At 37.0% G+C, this 27,944-nt stretch overlaps 1 protein-coding gene and 1 pseudogene across 1 annotated transcript in view; one reads left to right on the forward strand and one right to left on the reverse strand.

The window, feature by feature from the left end:
- Positions 1-27,944, forward strand: part of PDE3A (phosphodiesterase 3A) — a 319,028-nt gene that overhangs the window by 69,537 nt on the left and 221,547 nt on the right. The window lies entirely within an intron of this gene.
- Positions 9,325-9,779, reverse strand: LOC111552137 (annotated as a pseudogene).

A 27,944-nucleotide genomic window follows, 5' to 3' on the forward strand; every position in this document is an offset into this window, starting at 1 on the left:
GTCCCTTTTAATTTTATTTGCTCACTTAAGCCAAAAGAACTGGGATAGGCTGTATCTTTTTCACGTTACAATGATCAAACTACAAGGGCCAAGTGCAACTCTATTCATATTTCTTTTCAAGTACAAATCTATTTCTCAATAAGTCACATCACTTATGTAACACTTCTTGAGTACTTGTTTACTACAGCCTGGACAAAGGGTATCAAGGAACAGTAGGTTTACTTGGTGGTGGAGTCTGGGGAAAAATAAAACTATTTGTTAACAGCCAGTTGTTTACAAGGACCCTTATCTACTTTGTGACATCTTTATGCCTGTGGAATGAAGAATGTGATCTAACTCACTGTGGAAGCTTAGCTTTCTTCCCTTTCTGCTCCTGGAGCTAGAGGTTTTCCATCAGAAATGGATATATTCTTATGAGATTCCTTATCAGTATTCCATGCCATTTTAGAATTACTTCACCTATCTCACCTTTGATTATTTATAAGTAAAAGGAGGGAGAACAGTACCCGTTTTGTGAAATTGTTTCTGACACATGCATAAAACATTATGTATCATACAAATAAATTATAATGAAATTATATGCTAGGATTGGATCTAATTCCTTGAATTACTCAACAGTGAAGCTGAGTAAGTTGAAGGCACTGCCACAAAGTACTGTTGGGAGTATAGTGGATACATAAGAAGAAATACTAGTTAAAGGAAAAATAGAACATAATTGAGAAAAATAAATTCTGCAAATAATACATAATTAAGTACCATGAAACAATTAGAAACTGTTATAGTTCAGACTTGAAAGAGATTATTTCCTGAGGCAAAGGGAGCATTCATGGAGTAGAGTAGTCGTTGAGTAGGATCCTTCATGGAGCAGATAGTATGTGGGTTCTGACGGGTGAGTGGAATTTGAACAGGGAGAGACCTGAGAAAGACATAGTCAAAGGCAACATCACTAGGAGCAGAAGAGTAAAAAAAAAAAAATGGTATTGAAGAAGAATAGTGCAATTATGTCATGGGTCATAAAATACATTAGATTGACAAGTTAATTCTCACTAAGAGCCAGGTACTTTGCCAAAATAAGCATTTTACATAAATTATTTCACTTTCATGGTAAACCTAAGAAGTAGAAATGTATGGATAAAGAATTCAGGACATGATACAACTATTATGTGGAAGCAGATGAACTTGAAACCAGGGACTGGGGTCTTGACCACCAATCTCTGTTCCCTGATGTTGGTATTTGGTAACAGAGGGAAGGAGGGATATTTCATTCTGTAAGCTGTGGTCACTCATAGGATGTTTTTGAGCAGAGTGAGTAATGTGTTCCTCCCAATTACTCTGTCTCTTCTCACCCATCCTTCTCTTTAACCCTGCCTTTAAACTACCAAGACAAACCATTTGGAATTACAGGTCTGATCGTATAGTACATGTGCTTACAATCCTACAGGGCTCCCAGGGCCCGTAGTATGCATTTCTTGTTCTTTCCGTGATGTACAAGGCCCTGCCAATCTCTATAGCTTCATTTGTAACTACTTTCCTTTCTCTGAAATCTCCTTGCTGTCTTCCTCTGCTTTTCCTGAGGTTAGTGCCTCCTCCTGGATGACCCTTTTGCATTTCTGGGTCCATCTATTCTGCTCTGCTTTTGTCATTTATTGTGAAATATTGAACTGCTTCTTAACCCTCTTCTTCTTAAAAATTTGAAAATCTGTTTCCACATATGTGGTTCTACACCAAAATGGAATTCAATCATTGACACTACCTATTCCATGTTAAAATGGCTTTTACAATTATCTAATGTAATTTTTCCCCCAAACTTCCAGTGTGTGACCCGTAACCGTGACCTGTTTTGTCTATTAGTTAGGATAGGCTAAGCTATCTTGCAGTAACAACCACCACAAATGTTGTAATGGCTTACAACAAAAAAGATTTCCCTCTTGTTTGTGTAGATTGAAAGGAAGACTCTGCTTATCGTAGTTACCTGTGAAGGAAGCTCCACTTGACATGTGCTTTCACAATCACTTAGGAGAGGGAGAGAACATGGTAGTCACATGCTGATTCTTAGCACTTCTGGCTGGTAGTGATGCATTCCACTTGTGCATACATTTCACTGACCCCGCATGGCCTCACCAAATGTCAAGGAGACAGGGAAGCACAGTCCTACCACGTGGCTGAAAGTGGGAGACACATGGAAATAGTTAACAGCACTGCAGTGTGTTAAAGATCTGAAATTGTAAGACAATTCTTTAGAAAATTTATGTTCAATAGTAGTTGGTAAAAGTGTCAAGTCAAATGTTGCAGTTTGGAAGTGAAAACTGAAAAAATCCTAAAGATGTGAGATTGTATCTTTTAAAATCATCATCTCAGTTTGAAACACTGAATATTGAAGCATATGCTTAGACTTAATGCAATAAATGCGAGCATTTCATGGCCGTGGCACAAAAATGTGTTAAAACTATATCGTCCATCCACTGATAGTATTGAAGAACAAAGCAGTGTCACAGAAAATAGGTTGCATTATTCTTAGAAATATATCATGCTTTGAGGGATCCTTTTTTTTAAAGGAGGTCATGATCATCTTTCATAAATAATTTATCAGTCAATGGTAGTGAACAGAGTTTGAATGAGTCAAAATTCTACAATGAAATGCTCCTGTATAAGTGTAAAATATATAAATGTATATATAAATATACATATACAAATGTAAATATATAAATGTATCTATTTAGTATGTATTTGCCCCTAGTTTAATTTGTCAGCACTAACTGCTGGTTTTTATTTCTTTTTGCAAGAAATTATATAGAAATTGATTTGAGGGAGATTTAATATAAATGTTAAGTGAGAGGAAATCTTACCCTGTCCTATCTATGGATATTGATAGACTGTACCACTGTATTCCTAACTCCTAACTTGGATATAGGAGCTTGACTATCTGCATAGATATGTAAGGGGATATGGGTGACAGGAGGAATTACAAATGTACTTATTTAACAATTAATGGTGACATAAGCTATTTAGGTAATACCTCATTTTTTTTTTTTTAGAATGAATGATGACTGTCACTGTGACTTAGGATACAGACATAACATTAGGAAATCAAAATAAATATGTTTCCTTCAAAAAATTTTCCTAGTCGTTTTTTTGACTAGCGTTTTAAAAATTGCATAAGACTATTTTCATTTGCTATGTGTACATTAAATATGTCTGTGTAGGTCCCTTTGCTTTCTTTTGCCCCACAGTGATTACGTTGAAAATTATAAACAGAGGCATTAGCATAAGTTATGGATTAAATATGGAAATCATAAAAAACCCTAATTCCATGAAAATGAAATTTCTTTTTGAAAAGAGAAATAGGTACTTATTTTCATTTAGCAAATTTTCTTATGGAACATCATTACTCTGCCTCTCAGAAAATTTGCCAAATTGTTTAAAACTCCCTCCGAATATTTGTACTTCAATAACCTATTGAAAGCACAACTGATTTTGTTTGTGCTAGGTTTATCTCCATTTGAAGGCAGACTCCTTTGGTGAGCTCCCCCATGGCAATATGAGAGAAGGAAAAGAAGGAGGGAGGACCTTGTAGGACTGGTTTATGTAGCAAAAAGTTAAGAGACGAGAGAGCTCTACAATTATTGAGCACAGGAAAAACGATTTCCTATTCATAGTAGTGTGGCACATGTAGAGGAGTCTTTAAAGATGATACAGCATGCCGTTCCTTTCCCCTCCATTGTGTAATCAACCAGCCAATATTTATCAAGTACCTGTTAGTTTCACTTACAGAGTACATGTAGCTGAGTTTTCTTTTCTTTTCTGCTTTCTTTATCCCTGCTCTCCAGCTCCTGACCTGTCCATCATGAATATCAGTTTTCCCCGTGCATTAAACCTTTAAACCTGTCTTCCATCTAATAAGACTTCACACTGCTCACTTTTCCTTTCTGACACTGAATACACATAAACAAAGGGCAATGCCTCTTAAACTCAAAAACCCATTCAAAAACCAAAACCAAACCAAATAAAATGAATTGCTTGTGTTAATTTGTATCATCCATTTACATTTTGAGAAGCATAGTCAATCAGATAAACTTACTGTTTTAATTCTAAATTCATTGAGTTTCTGTTAGTCTCTATGTTTCCTATATGTAGCAGCTGGGTTAAGAATATAATTGTCTTGACAACAATTGATTGACATTTACAAGCTCAAAAGTTACCTTGGAAGCTTTTGAAATTAAAGAAATAAAAGTGTTAATTCTCTCTGATCTGAACAAGCGAAGACTCAGTGTCAGCCCTTTATGGGTCAGGCTGTGGAAGGAGTGCATAGGATGAAATACCAGTGCATGCCTGGTGCATTAAAACTAAATGGGATTTCAGCAGATGAAGGGAAAGGGTGAGGAATCAAGTCTTAAATTGTCTGCCTCAGACATGATAAGAAGACTTGGACAGTAATAGAAACAGGAAGTGTTTGCTGTGAAGCTTGAGTGTATTCAAAGTAAATCAGTTTGTGTTCCATTAAGGAATCCTAGCTCTAGGTTGGAGCCTATGTGGGATCGGTAAATTTTGCACTAGGAATTACCTAATGTCAAGCCTTAGAAAACACCTCATACATACTGTGGCCAGCTGTCATCAAACCCATCGCCACTGCTAGTAAAATAACTCCACAGCAAGTGAAATTGGCAGTAATTGCACAAATAAACGGGTTGCAAAAGAGCAAAATGGGTATGTTTCAGAACATCATTTCTGTTAGGCTCCATGTTATACTGCTTACATTAGAAACAAATGGAAGTTGAGAGGTAAAGCCTGGCATTAAATTTTCTAGTGATGCGGGAATAACTGTTAGCAGCTGGGCCTGGGTGCTTTTCCCCTGCTTTGTCCTGGAAAGATTTCACATCTTAAGGGAGATAAATGAACTACACACCTTGAGAATTTTTTTTTTTTTTTTGTATCATATTGTACAAATCTGAGTAAATCTCATTTTCCTCCTTTTTGGAGTTAAGTAACATAAGTAACTGTAAGGATTTTCCAAATACTTTCTTAACCCTGGAAAACTTTCCCTCGGGACTTACAGTATATCCAAATGACTATCGATTATAGCTAAATGTAAATACATATGCACATATGAGGTGAAGCTGTATTACAATGTGGGTGGCAGTGTCTTTAACTCAGATTTGGGATGCTTTATGCAGTCATGGGAAATATCAGGGGATCAACTTGAAATTCTTTAAAAGTCAACAGAATTTTGGAACGATCAAGGAACACGGGAATATGGCCTCACGTTTTCTTTCTCACTGACGACATAAATGCCGCCCTCACTGTGGTGTTTATTGTTTCTTCCAGATAATCTTTGCATACTCAGTCCTTGGAATATAGAGCCATTGCCCTGTACTCATTTTTTCCTTCCTGGAGGTATAAATAGACTGATGACGCCCTATGCTCTCTGCAGTCCGTGCATCATTCATACCGTACATCTCCTTTCTAGGTCACAAAGCTTTTAAAAAAATCAGCAGTGGTAGCAGCATGTGAGAAGATGAGCATATGACTGACTCCTTCCTTTCACCTCAGAGCCGTGCCTTTGATAGCGTCCAGACAGGAGTGCATGGATACATGACGTTTGGGTGGTTCAAGAATATCAGAGGGAAAAATAGCCATTCTTACCAAATAACTTAAAAATAGCATAGTCTGAGCATTTTTCCCTTTGCCCTTTCTCCCCCAACGTGCCTGAAATGAAGCCCTTCCCATCCAAAGCAAAACTAGGAATTTGTGTTTTGTGAGAATTTGAAGAGCCTGCCTCTCTTACTACAACTGCTTTCTTCCTTCCAAATGTATAAGCTCAAGTCGTGAGAAAATGTCATCTGTCTCGTTCTGCTTTCCTCTCTAGTAAAATAAAAATGGCCGTGCTTTCAGACAGTCATGTATTATTGGGTGCCTACTGAGTGAGGAATCGTGTGTTGACTGTTTTTTGATGGGGTGAGGGAAAACATTATTTTTTCTGCTTTCCTCCAGCTTCATTATGTGTTATATTTCATGGTATCTAAGCTAACAATTGGCAAGAAGGCTAATTCTTAGAGGTAATCTCACATTCGAGGAAGGTCAGGAACAAGCATGGTGAGTAGTGGGGACAGTGTTCTTGTTACCACTGGAGTTTGTGTCCTGGATGCCAGGTACACATCATCGTATTCTCTTCTTGATTTGTCAGTACTTTTTAGGGACCATTAGTTCTCTGCCTACTATGTGCCAGACTCTACCCTAAGCATTTAGAATTCCAGTTAAGAAGAGGTAGATCTTCTATTCATTTAAAATTTCATTCTACTAGCTAGTAATGTATTTGGAGAAATAAATGCTGTGAAGAAAAGCAGACTGAGTGTTATCTGTAGGTAGTTATGGGGGATGTGTGCTATCTTATATAGGTTGATCAGGGAGACACAAACTGGTAAGGCGCGATTGCATAGTTCTCTGAAAGAAGCAAGGAAATGAGAACCATGTGGATGGCTGAGGGAAATGCAGTCCAAGCAGAAGAAACAGCAAGCGTAAATCTCACAGGTGAGGGCGCATCAGTGGAGCAAGGGCAAGAGTGTTACGATAAGAGGTCATGAAGGCAGCAGTGAGAAACACCCTGGAAGCCTGTGCCGGACATATGGAGGAGTGTGGATTTTATTCTGATAAAGACATTGCAGAGGAGTGGCATCATTTCACTTGCTCTTGAGAAGAGAAACTGGAACACAGATTGTAGATGGGCAAAGGAGGCAGCATGAGACAAGCCTCTTTCTTGCAAGCCATACAGGTGAGAGATAACAGTGGCTTGGAGATGACAGTGAAAGTGGTAGGAGGATATTGTAAAAGTAGAGCCAGTTGAATTTGCTAATTCTGATATTGTAAAATATGTATTTGGTCTTCATCCCTGTTTTCTATCATACAGCTCCTAAAACCGTTGACAAGAATATCCTTTGTATGCCAATAAGATGACTAATGGCTGGAGGCCCCTTTGTAACTTCTGGATGGGAGCTGCTCACCAGAAAGACCAAGGCATGATCAGGGGTTAGGACTTTCAGCCCCATCTCAGCCTCTGCGGGGCTGAAGGTTGCGTTGATTACCAATGGCCAGTGATGCAATCAGTCATACCTGTAGAATTGAAGCCTCTATGTAAATCCTAAAGGACAGGGTTCAGAGAACTTCTGGATAGCTGAACATGTGGAGGTTCCTAGAAGGTGGCACACCCACCCAGGGAGGACATGGGAGCTCTGCACCCCTTCTCCTATACCTTACCCTATGCAGCTGTCCAACTGGCTGTTCATTCATATGCTTTGTAATTTTTTTAATAATAAATGGGTAAATATATATGAAATATTTCTCTGAATTCTGTGAGCTGCTCTGGAAAAGTAATCAAACCCAAAGAGGTGGGTTATAGGATCTCTGATTTATAGCTGGTTGGTCGAAGTACAAGTCACAACCTGGGATTTGGAATTGGCATCTGAAGAGGGGGGCAGTCATGAGGGACTGAGGGGTGATGCTATGTCCAGGTGGATAGTGTTAGGATTGAATCGAATTAGAGGATGCTCAGCTGGTGTCTGTTGAAGAATCTGGTGTCAGAAGTGTTGAGTGATGTGTGAGAGCAGGAGAAACACTGGTTTTCCCTACATTCTCTTACACTGATGAGTTTGTATTCGGAGAGACTGGAAGGATGGATCTGTCATTTACTGAGATGGGAAGTCACAGCGAGGAACCTGTTAACCATATATTAAAACTCCATTAGTAATATTAAGGCTGTCCATTCTAGGAAACTGATGATCATCCTTACAAAGTAGACAGTGAATTCCATTCACACAAAAACATGGGATAAAATTAGTGAAGAGGTGGTGACTCATGCCTGTAATCCTAGCACTTTGGGAGGCTTAGGCAGGTGGATCGCCTGGGGTCAGGAGTTTGAGACCAGCCTGGGCAACATGGTGAAACCCTGTCTCCACTAAAAATACCAGGAGTAGTGGTGGACGCCTGTTATCCCAGCTACTCGGGAGGCTGAGACAGGAGAATCACTTGAACCTGGGAGGCAGAGGTTGCAGTGAGCCAAGATCGTGCCAATGCACTACAGTCCGGGCAACAAGAACAAACCTCTGCCTTGGGCGGGCGGCGGGGGCAAGGGGTGGATTAGTGAAGAGGACAATATTGTAATCTACAAAAGTTCTGAGGTAGGTCTGTTACTTTTGTTAACAGACTTTTCTGAATAAAGTACTCCAAAGTAACTTGGAGTTAAGACAATTTAGTATTATGCCTTGGTTTTCAAAACATGAATAGTTGCCTTCTCTTTTCATGAATTTGGATATGAATGCAGGCACTTACCTACATAATTTCTAATATTGATGATACTGGTGTTTCTTAAATTCACTAAAGAAATTTATTTGTAAAGGGTAATCTGCATTTCATTATTTAAGGTTTTTATTTAAAAAGTTTTTTTTTTTTTTTTTGAGGTGGAGTCTTGCTGTATTGCCCTGGCAGGTGTCAAACTTTTGGGCTCAAGCAATCCCCATTCCCTAGCTTCCTGAGTAGTTGGGATTGCCACATTACATTTTGAAAGAAGACAGTTTACAGATGTCTGTTTCCATGCATTTTAAAAGAGGTCCTGTTACAAAAGATTCAGTTAATCTCTTTAAATGGAATTTATTTTGGTTTCCTACTTCCTCCATTAAAGTGCATTAATCCTTCTTAACATATGTGTTTATCACCTGCTGGATTGCTAAGTATGTAAAAGCTACTTTGTAAAAGCAATGCTGTAGCTAAAAAAATGTGTTGCACAGCAGCCAATGTGATTTAGCCATTTCAACATTGTATTTTATTAACACGATAGTCCAGACCTAAATAGTGAAAAGATTTCCCTCTCAAATCGTCCCCTAGAAAGAGAAGATTGGAATATAGAGGAATCACTTCTTCTCCTAGTGATTCTGCCTTTTGATGAAGTAATAATCTGTGTTATTCCAGTTCTTTTAAATGTTAGACAAATCTTAATTCATTTTAATAGTTGCTTAAGAAAATAAAATCTTATGAGGCAAAATACAGCAAAATATTTCAACACCACATTTTTGTTTTTCCAACCAGAGTTTGTTTCATTTACAGACATTGCCATTTATTTTTTATTTTTATTTATTTTTTAGAACATCTTAAATGTTTAATCCTTTATTTACAGGTTGCCTAGAACACTTCTGATTAAGAAAACTGTAGCAAGTTAGTAACTGCCAGCGCGGTAGACGGTGGCACGTGCCAGTTTCCACAGAGTCCTGTTTTGTGGGGTGTCTGAATGCACTGCACGGGGTCTCTGCTCACACTTACTAGAACCAATCATGGCAGATTTTAGTCCACCGGTTGCTTTTCCCCATATTTCTCTGTAAACTTCCGCATTCTTACAGAAATTTTTACAGTCCTTAGAGTATTATTCAGCTAGGTCAGCTCGAAGTGGATGCTTAGGCTGGGGGTCATTCACCAGTGTTATGAAGGACTGGATTACTTGGTCAGTTTTAGTTGCTGGTTTCCGGTTTTCAGCACTAATTACTGACAGACAGACCTGCCCCTTTTAGAGGACGTTTGGGTGACAGATCTCTAAGTGTGATCTTCGGTGGTTTGAATGGGTACTCTGCTGTAATGTTGATTTCGATTCTGAAGGCCCCCTTATATGGAGGGTTGTCAGCAACAATAAGCTCTTGCCAAGTCAGTAAATTAGCTCCATCCACCTGGAAGTTATGGAAGTTTTTCATTCCACATTTGCGTATTTCTTCAAGCTCCTTCATCAACCTTCTGCTGGCTGCCATCTTGGATTTGGTGCTGCTCCTTTCCCAGAATGCATCGCAGCCCAACATTGCCATTTATTATGCTTTATTTTGTTGAGCTTGATGCTTTGCATTAGTTTGTTTACTTATTCAATAATTATATATTGAGTGCTTACTAGAGTTGTCTAGTTTCCCAAAATTGTGAGGTTTATGCTAAACACTGGGGACACAGCAGTGAATGAGACCTAGTCCCTGTCATCCAGGGGCCAATAGGTCACAGATGTGAATTAGCCCTTTCCCTTGACTTTTGGGATTCTAATTTCAAAGAGGTTGTAAAGGAGACAGTGCCATATTATTGAACCTTATAGCCAATTAGGTAAAAATAAATTTTCACATGTTTCTATTGAGCCCACTGGACACCAATATACTTTAATAATTGTATTTAAAATAGAAAACTCCTTCAGTTTGAAGCTGTCTTTTATTTGAGAAAAGTGGAAAACGGATTCGTGGAATTTTATAAAAGATGAACAAGTTTGATGCCTGAAATAGACAATGCTCCTTTACATGTTATTTTAACATTTGAGAGAATGCTATCCAAATGCAGAATTGGCTAAAGGTGTTAGAAGGAGTCGTTCAAGTTGTCTTAAACCAAGAGTCACCTAGAATTTGGCTGCACCCTGGTATATCAAATATGCTGTATGAGAATGTGCTTATATTTTGATGAGTAATGTGTTTTTATAACAAATGAAGACGCATGTCAGAATGTTGAGCTTGTCAGGTCTCAGTAGGGATTCGAAGAATAGTGTAAGAGCAAATGGGCGCCAAACAAAAATTGAGTTTACTTGGATACACAAGAACTCTTCCTTCTGACTTGGTCTGAGAACTTGTTGAAGGCAAGAAACAGTTTCTAACTTCAGCTGAATCACAGTGTGAAGGTGAACAAATGAAAAAGATCAGTTACCTGCAGAAAGTTGCTTGCAGTCAGTTTTACAAAGCTCACTGTTTAAATCTAGTAGTTACCTTTTAATCCCTTCAGATATGTCAGCAAAAATTCTAGTATTTGGAAATATGCCTTGATCACTTACAAAAGGCTGTGGAAGACAGAAGTCATAGTAAAGTGTCAGGTATTTAAGAATCTGGTTCAAACTTCCGAACAAAGAATGTTTCCGACCTCAGTGTATTAACAGTTTTCCTAACTATTCAGTTATTCAGTGGTCTTTTACTGTTTATGTTTATTTTTCTCGAGGTGTGGTCTTGCTCTGTCTCCCAGGCTGGAGTGCAGCGGTGCCATCTCAGCTTACTGCAACCTCTGCCTCCTGGGTTCAAGTGAATCTCCTGCCTCAACCTACCAAGTAGATGGGATTACAGGTGTGCGCCACCACACCTGGCTAATGTTTGTATTTTTAGTAGAGACAGGCTTTCTCCATGTTGGCCAGGCTGGTTTCAAACTCCTGGCCTCAAGTGATCCGCCCACCTTGGCCTTCCAGGTTGCAAGTAATTTGCTTGCCTCAGCCTCCCAAAGTGCTGGGATTACAGGCGTGAGCAAGTACACCCGGCCTCATTCACTTACAGTTTTTAATTTTTTTGTGGCAGAAAGGACCAGCTACCATTTTTTTCTTTTCTTTTTTTTTTTTGAGGTGGAGTCTGGCTCTGTTGCCCAGGCTGGAGTGCAGTGGCACCATCTCAGCTCACTGCAAGCTCTGCCTCCAGGGTTCATGCCATTCTCCTGCCTCAGCCTCCCGAGTAGCTGGGACTACAGGTGCCCGCCACCGCACCCGGCTCATTTTTTTTTGTATTTTTAGTAGAGATGGGGTTTCACCATGTTAGCCAGGGTGGTCTCAATCTTCTGACCTCGTGATCTGCCTGTCTCAGCCTCCCAAAGTGCTGGGATTACAGGCGTGAGCCACCGTGCCCGGCCCCAGTGACCTTTTGAATATGAGAAGGATCCCAAAGCAAAAGGTGATTTATTTCCTTTCCTTTAATTCTGCCACATTACATGGCACCCCAGTATCTAAAAGAATCTTCTCATGTGTGAGATGAATGTGTTGGACTTCTTTTGGAAAGAGTCCGATTTTATATTCATTTAGAAATATCTATGCCTATAACGTGGTTGCAGTTGTAGTTGACACACAGTTGTTTATTTAACTGTGTTTCACCCTTTCATCTTGTGTGGGGGGCTCACACTTAACCGCATTTCTCTTTGTTGCATGGTTTAGCCCTGACTCACTGGCTCTTCATCTGATCTGTCTGCCTTGCTTTTGTATCTGAACAATATGTCTCATCACCTGACCAAAATGCTCTGCCCCCATAGGTCTCAGCTTAGATGTTACTGCTTGGAATGCTTCCCTGAACAATGCTTTCCATATTCTCAAAGGGAGTACTTAATCCCAGTAAAATATTAGTGCTCCTGAATTATGGCATTCCTCTGCATGCATCAGACTAATTCTCATAGTGGTCCATTTAGTCTAACTTGTGCAGATACAAGATTAGTCTCTTTATTGTTCATTGTTCTTAATGCTTGATTTAGCACATGGAACATAGCAATCATGCCTAATGAGTGTAATTGAAACAAAATAATTTTTTTAGAATTTGGAAGTCATTTGTCTTAATGTGTATTTTTCTCCCTTTTCTGGTCATCAGCATTAGAACTGAAGTCATCTTCAATATCTCTCTGTCTCATCCATTCATTAAATCATTCACCAAGTTTTGACAGTTTTCCTTTGCAATATGTCTCTAAATGGTCATCCTCTTTTCCTTTCTCAGATTAGGATTCTTGTTTTCTTTACTCATTGGTAAAACAAGTTTGGGAAATGCTAGTTAAGCAGTTAATGGTTTAGTTACCGCAGGACTTGAGAAAACCTCGAATGAAAGAACATTGTAAATTTTTACAGAAGGAATGCAGGATAGAACATTTGCTATATTTGTTTGATCAGAGAAGCTTTTTTCCATCTCAGGGAATCTTATGTGGTTAATGATCTGCAAAACCCACCTGGGAGAATGCTGGTAGAATTGTGCAACAGTCACCCTCTCATCATGGGCTGTGGATCATTTGACTTTAGCTTAACGATAGACATCAGCTATAGACAGCAAACACATGGAAGGGAAGCATGCCAGCCCCCTGACACTGCATGACTTTTCAAACCATGTTAACTTGATTAGCTGAAGGGCCCCCAAGTAGGGAATTATTCACCTTATTCACCTACTAAAGACACTGCTAATTATTCTTGCAGTATTTCCTCAATGCTGTCTTGATAAGATTTAAAGTGTTTTTTTAGCCTTTGCTTTTAGGCACCTTCAGAAAGAATGCCATGGTACTCCTATCTAATGCCTGCCTACCACTCTTTTGAATCTGTAGGTACAAGGAATTTAAAAGCCAACCACAGTGAAGTTGAGTTTTTATTTCCCAGATTTGTGATTGACTGGTTTTGGATGACAAACTTGATAACGTATTTTTTTTTTTTTGAGACTGAGCCCCATTGTGTCGCCCAGGCTGGAGTGCAATGGCACCGTCTCAGCTCACTGCAACCTCCGCCTCCCAGGTTCAAGCAGTTCTCTTGCCTCAGCCTCCCAAGTATCCGGGATTATAAGTGACCGCCACCACACCTGGCTAATTTTTTTTGTATTTTTAGTAGAGACAGCATTTCACCATGTTGGCCAGGCTGGTCTCGAACTTCTGACCTCAGGTGATCTGCCCGCCTTGGCCTCCCAAAGTGCTGGAATTATAGGTGTGAGGCATTGTGCCTGGCCAACACTTGATAATGTAGAAGTCATTTGCTGAGGTATCGGTATGTAGGTGGCAAAAACAATGGAAAGAGAGAACCATGATTTGCCTAGAGTATCTAAGAACTAAGTAAAATAGAAAGTTCAATTTTTGGTTAAAGAAGTCAGAGAGGAAAAGCCTGTAAAATGTTAGATACTTTTTGTCATTGTTTTGAATATAAGTAGGGATCATGTTCGGGAAATCATGTTGTTGACACATTGATGATCCCATTAGATTTTTCCAGATGCTCTGAGTCCTCCTTCCTCAGCTCTATTTCTCTTACATCTCAGATTCCATCTATCTGAAAATCTTATTCCACCTGACTTCCAAATATCTAGAGTGTCACTATTTAACTATCTACACAGTCACCATCATCTGTTGCTGAAATGATCTGTTGCCTGCTTCCACTCTTGCCTCCTTACAGTTTACTCATCACACAGCAGCAGAACTAATCCTTTGAAAGGTGAATCAGACCATGCCATTTCTCTGCAATCTTGCAGTTGCACCAACTCTCATTCAGAAGAAAATTTGACATTCTTCACCCAGGCAATGAGCTCAGCCATCATCTGTCTCCCTGTGATATCTTTGACCTTATGTTGTACACTTTCCTCATTTGCTCACTCTAGTCACATCAGCTTCTGGCTCTTGCTTGAACCTGTTAAGCATATCTTTACTTTGGATTTTTTTGTGCTTACTGTTTCCTCTGCCAGGAATGTACTTTTTTCCAATGTACACATAGATTATTTTTTCAGTGCCTTGCCTGTGCTCCGGTTTTCCTCATGAATAGTCTTCACCATATCACTCTATTTAAAACAATTCATTCACGCTTCCCTCACCACTCTATCTTTACCTAACTGTATTTTTCTGCATTGTTTGTATTACCAGCTGACATGTTATTTTCTTATATGCTGCCTTCTTTAACTAGAATGTAAGCTCAATAAGAGGAGGGCTTTGTTTGTTTGTTTATTTATTTATTAACTTTTAAGTTCAGGGGTACATGTGCAGGTTTGTTATGTAAGTAAACTCGGGTTATTATAACCTCCAGCTCCATCTATTTTCTTGCACAGGACATGATTTCATTTTTGTATGACTGTATAATATTCCATGGTGTATATGTACCTCATTTTCTTTATCCAATCTGCCACTGATGGGCATTTAGGTTGATTCCATGTCTTTGCTATTGTGAATAGTGCTACAATAACCATACATGTGCATGTGTCTTTATGACAGAACAATTTATATTCCTTTGTGTATATACCCAGTAATTTGATGTCTGGGTTGAGTGGTAGTTCTGTTTTTAGCTCTTTGTGGAATAGACACACTACTTTCTACAGTGGCTGAACTAATTTATACTCCCACCAACAGTGTATAAGTGTTTCTTTTTCTCCACAGCCTCACCAGCATCTGTTACTTTTTGACTTTTTAATAATGGTCATTCTGATTAATGTGAGATGGTATCTTATTGTGGTTTTGATTTGCATTTCTCTAATGATCAGTCATGTTGAGCTTTTTTCATATGCTTGTTGGCCGCATGTATGTCTTCTTTTGAAAGTGTTTATTCATGTCCTTTGCCCACTTTTTTTTTTTTTTTTTTGAGACGGAGTCTCACTTTGTCGCCCAGGCTGGAGTGCAGTGGCTGGATCTTGGCTCACTGCAAGCTCCGCCTCCCGGGTTCACGCCATTCTCCTGCCTCAGCCTCCGGAGTAGCTGGGACTACAGGCGCCCGCCACCTCGCCCGGCTAGTTTTTTGGTATTTTTTAGTAGAGACGGGGTTTCACCTTGTTAGCCAGGATGGTCTCGATCTCCTGACCTCGTGATCCGCCCGTCTCGGCCTCCCAAAGTGCTGGGATTACAGGCTTGAGCCACTGCGCCCGGCCCCTTTGCCCACTTTTTAATGGAGTTGTTTGCTTTTTTCTTGTGAATTTAGGTTCCTTGCAGATGCCAGATATCAGACCTTTGTCAGATGCATAGTTTGCAAAAATGTTCTCCCATTCTGTAGATTGTCTGTTTACTCTGTTGATAGTTTCTTTTGCTGTGCAGAGCTCTTTAGTTTAATTAGATTTCATTGGCTTTATCTTACTCATTGCTAAAGAATAGTGCTTGTAGCAGGATTCTGGCATGTAGTGGGCATGCACCAGATGCTTGCCAAATAAATTAAGATGAAAGAATGTGAAAGCAAGCCCTCTTGTTTATTATGGAATTCAGTATTTACTAGGAAATGGTAGGCTGCTTTTCAGTAAATCCCTGTCATGTCTCTGTGTTTATTCTAAAATTGGTAAGCTTTCTAACTATAAACAAACAGATAAAAACCATGTTAATTGTTCCTCTCCTATTTCTCTCCTTTTCTTTTGTAGCATGATGCCAGGTGAGTATTTAAAAACATTGAAAAGATTGGGAAAGGTCTAAGAGGTGGAAAGTAGAATAATTCATTCAGATAATGCCTCTTGGGTCTCCCTGAACAGATTTTAGGTACTGTTACTGTGTGATGTATCTAAAGCTTTCCTGCATCAAAGCATTGCTCCCTGGAACATTCCTATCAATGTAACATACTTAATGATAAATTGGCATTTGACCACAATAGATGGTATTTTTCCTTAATAAAATAAATACATGAGAAAAAATATTTAAATTTATGAAATGACTGAAAATGAACTGTCCATTTAAATATCTATATCCAGGACATCTCGACAACCTGTAGGTTCCCTCATGAAGGGATCGGCTCCTTAGCAGCACTCCTTCAATGAGCAGAGAGAGTATATATTTTAGAACCTTTAGAGAGAATTGGAGGCATTTACTATGTTTTGCTTTAAATAAGTTTGCTGAGTGACAGGAATAAGTCAGATAGCTTAAGTTTGCTAAAATACATAAGCAGGTAGAATTTTAAAATGCTGAATTTTGTAATATGTTCCCTGGGGGTTAGTTTGCTTGTGTAATATATCATACCACCAAAGAGATACTATACAAACAAATTTGGGGAGAATTTAATAAAACAAGTATTAGCGTTTTACATTCAAACTATAAAGTTGACTTCTTAGGAAATTATATGCCCCAAATATTGATGGAAACATCTCTGTACTGCAGCATGAACCAAGCCCCATACAACCTAAATCTATAGCTCCAAAGCAAAACTAACTTATAAACAGACCAGAGTTCCAGTAATTAAAAACATGACCAGCTCTGTACAATACTCTAGCTATATTAATGCTGTAATAAAGAATTATTACCAAAAAATTTGCTGGAAATACAATTATGTGTATGTGTGTCCATAGGTAGAGTTGCCAAACATTGCATGGGGGTGCAACTAGTAATTTGGTGATTTCAGTTTATTAGAAGTTTAATAATCCTTTCTAGCTCCCTTTTATCTTTACAGAATAGCACTTAATGACTGGTAAAAAGAATTAAAGCTATGAACTTGCCCACAGGAATCAAGCAAAGGGCTTATGCTTTTGGATGAGTTTGCCAGCTGGGAACCATACTGAGAATAACTATTCTCTCTCAGACTAAGCATGAAGATGCTTTATCAAGTAGCCTTAGCTTTTGCTTTCTCTTCCCTTGGTTGAGTTATACCAAAGCCTCCTTTCAGGAAATCCCTTTAATCCTTTTTTATACAGTCAAATCAATCACTTCTTTATCAGAAATGCACCTATTTCCAACAAAAAACAAAAACCACATAAAACAAACCTAACAATTCACATAGCGAGAAAATTTCAAGCAAAATCTAAGCAAGGACATTGAATGGCAAAGGAATTCCTTTCTAATGTGGAATATACTACGGAAGAAGTATTCTATTTCCTAATTCTGAGCAGGGAAATTTTTCTGTTTATTTTATTATTATTATTATTCTATTATATATTATTCTATTCTAAATTTTCTATTTTTTTCATTAATTTTGCTTTTAATATTAACGTTGCTCTACTGAGACCTTAAATTTATATGAGTAGCTTAGATTTTTCTAGGGCTCCCAATGGTATTATACTTGTAGTATTTCACTTATGGATAAAACAAGGCATATATGAAGTAAAATTTATGCATATACATGCAAATAACATAAAAATATTTGCATATATGCACAACTTAATTCCTGTGTTTTATTTTTCATTATACAAAATATTTTAACTGTAATTCTATATATACACATTATATATGTAAATTATTATATAATATTATCTCAGTCGTTGACTCAGAATAGAATACAGATTTCCCTAAGTTTCAATGCAATTAGATAGAAAAGGATATAATGTCTGTATTCAAAGTAAGGGTTAATCTACTTTTGGTAGGTTAAAAGGAGAACATTTTCTTATCTGAGTTATTATATCTGTTAAAAAATAACTTGTAACATAATTAAATGTGTCATAGTTGGTTTATTGCAATGCTGTAAAATTTTTTTTTAAAAAGAACTCCTGAACTATGCCCTGATTAAATTAATTAACATGTCACATAGATTGCCATTTAGAAAGGTTATTTCCCTAAAATTGCTGCATTTTGAGCCTATCTTCTCAGTAAGTTTTTACAATTTTTTTTATATAGTTAGATATTATGATTATTTTGGTGATTCCTTTAGATATTAACTTTACTAATTGACAGATATGATCATTTACCTTTTTGCTTCAAAAATATTTCCAGATTTTTTTTCTTCTTGATTTCAGAAATTTGAATTATTTTATATACTAGTGAATTTTCATCATGTTGTACATGTTCATCTTCACATGGATGTATTTATTATTTATAAAACACTTAGTTGTCCTGCTTATTGCAAAAGTACAAAGAGCAGTGCTTGGTGCCTTTGTAGCTTTGTCTCAAGATTGTTAATATGTTTCCTGGAAGTCCTACTATTGATTGACTCATATATGCCTCTGCAGTTCCCATTTCTGTCTGATGCAGTGTTGAGTTTGTTGTCACTATTTCCTTGTTATTTCAAGAATAGTCCTTTTACTTATCCTGAGTTTTGTCGAGGTATATAAAGCTTTCCAAAAGAAACAATTTTGGGATGAATATGTAATGTTAGACAAATCTTTTTGTATAGGTTTAAGAGTGTGCTGGGTTACAGTTTAGAAATAGCATCTGGTCAGTAGTTCTCTCCCACCTTCTTACTAATGTGCCCTTGGTAACACAGGAAAAGATGTATGCAGAAAACTGTAGAGGCAGTCAACCTACTGCCTGTCTGGGGGAGTTTTCACTACTATAAGCAAATAAAACTGGAAAGAATGCCATTCTTGTCTTCCGATCTACTGTCAGGCAAGTAGAGCTGAAGAAAGCCCCCCAGAGAAAGCCCCTCAGTTTTGCTGTACTTGTCTGGTGGATAGGAAGACAAGCTGTCCTTCCTAAGAGTCAGAAACATAAGATTCAGAAACATAGAGCTACTCTAGTGAAAAGCAAAGACAGACATTAGGATACTGTCCATCTTTTGCGTGGATATAGCCTTTGAGGCCATCAGACTATTTTCTATACTACATTATATAGTCGTGAACATGGTGTTTACTGTGGCTCACAGAATGATTGAAAAATGCTTATGGTAAAACCTTAAGAGGGCAAAAAATTTGAATTTATACAAAAAGAATATGTAAGGTATAAAAATATGTAAATAAAAGTGCCTAGATACAAGGATGATGGAAATATGTCAAATGTTAACAGTGCTTTCTTATCAGATGGAGAAATTATGGATGACTTTTCCTCCCTAAATTAAGTGTTTCTTTGTGCTTCTGAAAATTTGTACCATATCCTTCTGTTATTTATAATTTTGTACATTGAGTGTTAATCAAGTTACTGTTTAAACAAAAGGAAAGAATGGGTGGAAAATATAAGACATTTATATTTTTATAAATATCTTTTAATATCTGTAATTTCATGTAAAATTTTCAACCATCCCGGAGGTAGACTTCTATTGATATTTTACAATTATGACTAGGATAGTTGTGAAATCTTTCCAACTCCAAACCCCATGGTCCTTCTACTATGCCTTGTTACAAACAGAAAATCATCCTTATGGAAAGCCTCAAAGGCAGAATATATATAAAATAAGTATAAGTTTGTTATGTGTATACAGTAAAAATTTTAAAGACATTCTTGAGGTTACTGGCATAATTTCTATCTTTTTAAATTTACATATACCTTTTAATGTGTTTGTTACTAGTAATATATGAAGAAAAAATAATGTATAATTTGACCATCAAGAGATTGTTTTACATTGTAGAGCTTGTTCTTCACATTTTAGTGTGTGTACATTCATACGTATACATTCAAAGATTTCATAGCATTTATCTGAAATGTATACTTCAAAAATTTTCAATTTAATACCATTAATGATAGGAAGATAAGATACTTTTGAGTTATACTAGTTCTATTGTGTATCAGTAGTGCCCACTCAAAATCAGAACCTACTGTAATATAAGCAGCAAGATATTGAATGAAAATAATCAATTACAGTGATAACAGAAGGACTGGAGTTGCAAAAAAGAGAAAGGGCTGTTACCTAAATATCAGAAGGCTGTTACCAACCAAGGCTGGAGGCCATGAAATCATATTTGATACTGAGTTGCAGGAGAGACTGGTGCTTCTGCTGCGATCTTAAAACAGCATTGTGCCATTGTGGCATAGCAGTCTTCTAGGAGCCAATACTTCTACTCTCTGTGAAACTATCAAGCTGGATACCATAGTCACCTACAGTGGTTGTCAGTAGCTCTCTGCTGCTGTTGACTCAGCAGAAAAAAATAACCTATATTTCTTCCACCTTCAGATCTCTAATCAGTGCCTCCCATTGGCAGGACCTGACGAGAAGCCAGCTGGCTAATGATTGCGAAAAATGAGGTTTAGAGTCTTCCTGCCTCCTGTGAATCAGAAAGATGGCGATGGAGTTGATGGCCAATAAAGAGTTTGCACACATTTGTTCATTAATTCATTTTAGTAATTTTCTTCTTTCTTACTGCTTGTTTTATAACCTGCGAGTAAATAATCCACAATAATGGCAATTCATTGGCTGAAAGCATACACTGTAATTTATTAAAGGCAAAATATTGTTAGGAAATGAATAATTGGAGAAATAGCATGGTATCAAGAAAGATATATGTGCTTTTCTGAAGCATCTCATACATAGTTTGTAAGAAGAATGCAATGCGAAAAAGTAAAATCAGATAAATCTTTAAGCTTTTGGAATAATCTGGAAGTTGTATATGGTAACGGCATGATAGAATTCATATAACTGATTAGTTAGAACAAAGACAATACTACTTTTTCATGATGGAAAGTAAACTTAGTAGTCTTCTCAAGATTATTAGCAGTTTTTCCTTAAAATGTTTGCATCTAAAAAGATGGCTTCAGCTTGATTATTTTAAAGCCTGTGTTTAAGTTGGGAAGTGGGACTTGGAGATCTCAGAGGAGTTCTGTAGCCTCCATGCCCCTGCTCCCCCCTTTCCATGGCTCACTACTGCCATTCACCTAAGCAAACACTACCTTCCCTCAGTCATTCAGATCACGGATGAATGCCATTCTGTGTTTAGCTTAACCACCATCATTCTTGATAAAATATAACTTTTTACTTGAGTAATGCATGCCTAGCATAATAGGCTACAGTATTTCTTGAAATGTAGAGTCCGTATCAGTGGTGGTATAAAAGATTGTTTTACATGCAACCAGATATGCTGGTAGATAATATTAAGTGTTTACTAAATTATTTGCTTTTCATTTCTACTCTGATATTACTGATTGAGATAAGGGAAGCAGATCTCACCTTGGAGCTAGGATGCTTTCATGTCCCTCCAACCCTCACTGATTATCTTTGTAATAGAGAGCAGGCCTCAGGCTAGGAGTATTTGTCAGAAATAAGAGGGTCTTGTGAGAATTGAAAAAGATGGCATTGTCTTTCCTTGACTTTAGTTTTATGGCCACTTTGTTCTTATATAAAGTATTACTGAGTTTCCATTTAAGTAGTGACATAAAGTTTTAACAAATAAATCCAATTGGAAACAAAATTTTACTGATAGAAGAAGACTAAGCATACAATATTATGGGTGGCTGGTCCATAACGTGATAGAATCACCAAGGTAATTGCTATGTGAATAATTGAAATTTTGGAAGCAGTAATATATGTAGCACATTTGCTTCTATCTTTTTCTTCTTTAAGTTAATTTTACATAAAGATATAAAACAGAACTATAGGCTTATCTAGAAAAACTAGATAAAGATAATCATTCATCTACGTCTTTCTCTAGGTAATGTATGTATGAAGCTTTGGGCCCAACCCAGTAACTGAAGGGGATGACGGTGATGATGATTATTGATTATTGTTTTCTTAAAAACCTTGATTCCTATTAAAACACTCATAGCAGATTGTAATGAATTTTTCCCAGTTGGTTTACCAAGTGCATAAGAAACAGATATCTGTAAAAATGTCAATGTACACATTTATAACACCTATCTTTTCCCCAGAATGGTTTATCATTATCTATCTGCAATGTATCAGAATATAAATAGTATTAGAAGATTTTAAAAATACCAATTAGAATGGGAATGAAAGGAATACTGAAGGAAGGAAAAGAGATGAAGCGACAAAGCACTTTTTTTTTTGGCCAGCCACCTCCCTGCTGCATGTCTCTACTTTGGGTGCTACTTAGATGTAGATAGAGTTGGCACCACCAAACAGGGTTATTACTAATCTTGGATCTCACATATAACTTTTAATTTTAGGTTGAAAATACAAGAAAAGTGTTCTTATCATTGACAAGTAATTAACCCAAGCGTTTCCAAATCAATTTTGAATATCAGGAAGATTAAAAATTGAACTACTAGAGGCCAGGCGTGATGGCTCATGCCTGTAATCCCAGCACTTTGGGAGGCTAAGATGGGCAGATCACTTGAGGTCAGGAGTTCGAGACCAGCCTGGCCAACATGGCAAAACCGTGACTCTACTAAAAATATGAAAATCAGCTGGCCCTGGTGGCACGCACCTGTAGTCCCAGCTTCTCAGAAGACTGAGGCGGGAGAATCACTTGAACCTGGGAGGCAGAGGTTTCAGTGAGCTGAGATTGTGACACTGTACTCCAGTCAGGGCAACGAGCAAGACTCCATCAAAAAAGCAAACAAACAAACAAAAAAATCAAACTACTTTTTGGTTGTTTGTGAAGATTAGGGTCAGTAATAGACCCCTTTTAATAATTGTATTTTTCTCCTCAGAGTTGCCATGTAGATCATTCTATATCTATATGGCATAGATATTTTGTTTTGTTTTGTTTGCTCTATTTTAAATTTTAGTTTGATTTTTTTGGATTTTAAAAAATGTTATTTTCAATGTCTAAACTTTTCTTTTATTCTTCATTTACTCTAAACATTTACTTCAGGCTTTCATGCAATTTGGCATTCATTTAGTTAAAAATCTCTTGTAAAATATCAACATACTTTAAGAAAGTAAAATCTATACTTTTTTTTTGACTCAGCATCTCACTCTGTCATCTAAACTGGGGTGCGGTGGCGGGATCAAGGCTCACTGTAGCCTTGACATTCTAGGTTCAAGGGATCCTCCTACTTCAGCCTCCTGAGTATGCCACCATGCCAGGCTAATTTTTAATGTTTTTTTGTAGAGATGAGGTCTCCTTATGTTGCCTAGACTCGTCTCAAACTCCTGGCCTCAAGCAATCCTTTTGTCTTGGTCCCCCAAAGTGCTGGGTTACAGGCATGAGCCACTGCACCTGGGAAATCTATACTCTTGTTTATGCCCATGATAAATTATCTCAGTTATAGTACATCATCTGTGTCTATCTAAAGAGCGGAATAAGAAGAGTAGCTGTTGCCATGAATGAGACTTTTTGAGAATAAACATGAAAATAACTTACAGATATTTTAAGTTCCAGGTATCAAAATTGTTACAGTATGAAAAACAATAGACTAGGAGTCAGAAGACTTTTAAGTCATCAGTGACAGAACTGGAGGTAAATATGTGATGTCTGTAAATCTCCATTTCTTTATAAAATAGAAATAATTATCTTTTCCTTTCTACCGCACTGCGTTTTTTGCAATATTAAGTATATAACTAAGTAATTTGTATGTATTTTTAAAACCCTACATAATTATGTTATAGCGAGATGAAGAATCATCTAAGCCTATGGTAAACATATCAAAAGGTATTATTTTGCTTATATCATAGCAAACAGTCTCTAGATCTACAAGGATGTATAGTTGGAAGTGGAAAATATATTTTCTGAAAGACTAGTGAATCTGCTCTTGTTGTTTTCATACTTCTTTCAGTACTCTCCCAATATATTTTTAAATATTACATTTTCTACTTACAAAAGTAGTATGTACCTGCTGAGGAAAATGCAGAAAAACATCAAGAAGGGGACAAAACCTACTTAATCCCACTTCCCAGGCTGGGGAACTGTTTATATTTTGGCATAGTTCCTTTGTTTTGTGTCTGTGTGTTTATGTGTATGTGTATATGTATTATATATGTGTGTGTAATTCTTGTTTTAGACTTTTTTATTTTACAAAATGAAGACCATACGGTATAAAGAATGTGTACACCCTTTATAGCTGGATTTTTCACTTAATTTACTTCTTTATCTGAAAAGCAGAACCATTAATATTCGTTACCAGTTAGTTTAGGTTGTTAATGATAATATTTACTAATGATACTGTTAGGCTCACAGTTTTATGTTGTAATCATTATTCTGCACTTGCCACTAGATGGCTCTGTTCTCAGAGTGACTATTTTTTCCAAAAGAAAAAGTGCCCTGTATCATTGAAATGATGGGAAATTTTATTGCCCTTATTAACATTATCTGGAATGCACACAAATATAATTGCATAATAATTCAACAGAGTATGCCTGTGATAATTTAAATGGTATTTCAATAGATCCACAAATTTAATATATCCCCTTCAAAATGAGGGTTATATTTACTTAGAAAGCAATACATTCACTTAACAAGGTTCACTGCCACTCAGTAAATCAATATTGGAATTATTTTTTCATCCCTTGCATTTTATATCTATAGCTTTGATATTGAGTACATTATTTTTTCCCATTACTTGACTGATTTTTATCATAATTATCTTTTCTGTGCTTCAGTATGATGACTGTTATTCTATAGGCCCGAGAAATATACTATATATAAGTAAGATTTTTTTTCTGGAGGGCTATGATGGTAAGATGTTTTACCATGAACTGAATCATGATTACTGTCAAAGCCAGTCTGGTTTTGGGTTGGTCCTAAGCCCATACTAAATTCTATGGCCAGGATTGTACGCTATGCAAATTTTCATTCTCCTTGAAGACTGAGTGCAGGACTATAATTGCTGATGTGGGATTGAATAAAATGAGACCTATGGATACAGACATTAGTCTGTCATGTGCAAAGAAGATGTAGCCTTTGTTTATACAAAGCTTTCTAGACGTAGCCAACTAGTTACCATCAAGTCATATTTTCTAGAGAGAAGAACAGATATTTTAGGATAAACATTCTCACCACATGATGAACTGATAAAATGTCACACTCTATTTATACCCCTAGCAAATCTCAGTATTATGAATTAAGAAGCAGTTATATATGAGAATATGAAATTCTAAACATGAAATTAGAAGTTTAGCCATTGTGCATAACTTTCTGTGTTTTAAGGTTCATGATACCCCATTTTTATTTTCAATTTTTAAAACATGTGTAGTTACATATAGTTCATTAAATTCCAGGTCTAAGTTCATCAAATCTTCCTTTCTGAGGATAAAAGTTGATGAAATTGAAGGTTGCTTAACAGTTTCTTCTCTTTAATAGCATGTCATTGTTTTCATTTTTGCAGAATATGTATTCCAAGAACAGAGTAGCCCTCATATTGGTTCATATTACGTTGTGGGATTACACACGCCCACAACTCTGATAGTAAAACTTTCTACTAACTCCCCAAGCTAAGTACTTATGTGTTTTAGAATGTGAATTCTCTAGGTACTTTTAAAAATGTATTTATTTTATTTTATTTATTTGCTTATTTTTTTGAGACAGTCTCACTCTGTCGCCCAGGCTGGAGTGCTGTGGTGCGATCTTGGCTCACTGCAACCTTTGCCTGCCAGGTTCAAGCAATTCTCCTGCCTCATCCTCCCGAATAGTGGGCGCATGCCGCTATGCCTGGCTAATTTCTTGTATGTTTAGTAGAGATGGGGTTTCACCATCTTGAACTCCTGACCCTGTCATCCGCCCGCCTCAGCCTCCCAAAGTGCTGGGATTACAGGCAGGAGCCACCACACCCAGCCAGTACTTTTATTTTAAAAATTTAAAATGGTAGCATGTCCTAAGTAAAATAGGAAATATAAAAGTTGAAAGTCCTGGAGATGGATGAAATAGGGAAAGAAGATAGGACAAACAGTTCCTACTTCTTAGAACTTGAGAGACTATATCTAAAAGAATATTCCAGAACAGGGAAGTGTTATAAATAATACCAACTTGTGCCAAAAATATTACTCATATTAGATCTTTTTTTGGGGGGATTTTGGATCAATAAGAAACCGTGTTTCAATGGAAGTGGTGCAGAGCCCATTGCCTAGTGTGAAGAGCCAGTGAACTAAGTCAGCAGGTTAAAACCTGACCCCCTGGCCCATTTATTTTTCTGTCTTTGAACTCTTGAAAAGCATGTTCCCTAGAGATCTATCCAAATAGTCACTGGAGTCCTGAGGCCCCACCCTTTGTCCAGTACACTGAACTGTGTTATGCAACAGGGAAATTGTTCCCATTCCAATTCATGACAGCCAGACTCTTGGAAGACAAGCAAAGAAACAGGATGCTCCTATGGAGCACAAACACTTAGCACTGACAGCTACGATCTGTGAACGAAACTATTTTTTATATGAGCAAGTAATTTTTTAAAAAAAATCCAAATATTATGAAGCATATAAACAAAGGTTCTAATAATTAGGAGTTCTTGCTGAATGCAAAGCAACAATTCTCTTGTGTTTCAATGAGGTGAGGAAGTGAATGAAATAAACAGATGCCATTCAGTGGACCATCTAACAGGGTGCGCTGACTTCTTTAAGTGATTATAATGTGATATAATGAATGGTCATGAGTAATACTTCGAATGTGAATGCTTTGTTAAAAATTTTCAGTGTACTTTTAAAGAAATTATTTAAGAGTTAAATTATCACTAGTGTATTATTTTTAAATGTCTCATATAAAAGGCAATTTTTTCTCTGTGTGTTTCTGGCTCTGTTTTTCAGTAGTTACTGTTCTAGAAAAATCTAATGTCAATGTAAAAATCACTTAATCTATTAAAAAGTATGACTATATAATTGTGGCTTTGTGTGTGATAGATGAAGTTTGAATTTTAGGATAACTGTTTTATTTTCTTTCTTCTTAGTCATCACCGCCTGTCCCAGTTACTAAAGGTACCTGTCTTTTCCCCTCATCAATTTTTTGTTTGAAAGATAAATGAGATCTTAAGCATGTGCTTCTCATTTTATAGTTATGAGTGCAAAAAATAAATTGCCATTTGAACTCCAGAGTTGAATTCAAAATTTTCAGAAATAAGCACATACTTCATTTGTTTTTTGCGACTTCTTTGTTTTTCTCCTTGTTGGGTGGGTAGCCTTTGTTATATATGCCTTCCAAAGCTTTTCTCCTGATTGTTGAACTACTTATATGTTAGTTTAATAGGTACACTCATTTTTTTCTATATAATTGGAAGTGAAAGGAGGCTGATGTTAAACGCGAATTCTTAGCTATTGGTTGTTTTCATCTTTTAAACTTTTCTGATTTGAGGAAAGGTAGATAGACTTGGTTAAAATGATAGATTATAAGTATGTGAAATGTCTGAATGTGATCCTTTAAGGAAGAAAATAAAAGGAATAATGATGATTTTTTGTTTATATATCTAGGAATATTTATTTCTGAAATGATTTATACTAATAAAGATAGTGTAGGAATGGCTTTCTATATTCCTGCCTAGTATTCTTTCTATTAATTCATAGTCTAGATGTTTTCACATGAAATGATTTATAAAAATGAATTTATCATGTGTGCTTATATAAAGGAGGATTTTTAAAATATTTTATTCTTATATGTGATACACTATTAAAAACATTGAAATATATATATCTGCAGTTATCTTTTACTAAATTTTGAACTTCTTACACATTTTAAAGATATCTACTTTATTCTGAATATTTGAGGTATTTAAACAGTAAAGAGTTGGTCAATGGACTGGGCGCGGTGGCTCCTGCCTGTAATCCCAGCACTTTGGGAGGCTGAGGTGGGTGGATCATGAGGTCAAGAAATCAAGACCATCCTGGCCAACATGGTGAAACCCCATCTCTAGTAAAAATACAAAAATTAGCTGGGCATGGTGGCACGCGCCTGTAATCCCAGCTACTCGGGAGACTGAGGTAGGAGAATCACTTGAACCTGGGAGGTGGAGGTTGCAGTGAGCTGAGATTGGGCCACTGCACTCCAGCCTGGTGACAGAGCGAGATTCCTTCT

The sequence above is a fragment of the Piliocolobus tephrosceles genome, chromosome 10 (assembly GCF_002776525.5).
Source record: "Piliocolobus tephrosceles isolate RC106 chromosome 10, ASM277652v3, whole genome shotgun sequence".
NCBI lineage: Eukaryota > Metazoa > Chordata > Mammalia > Primates > Cercopithecidae > Piliocolobus > Piliocolobus tephrosceles.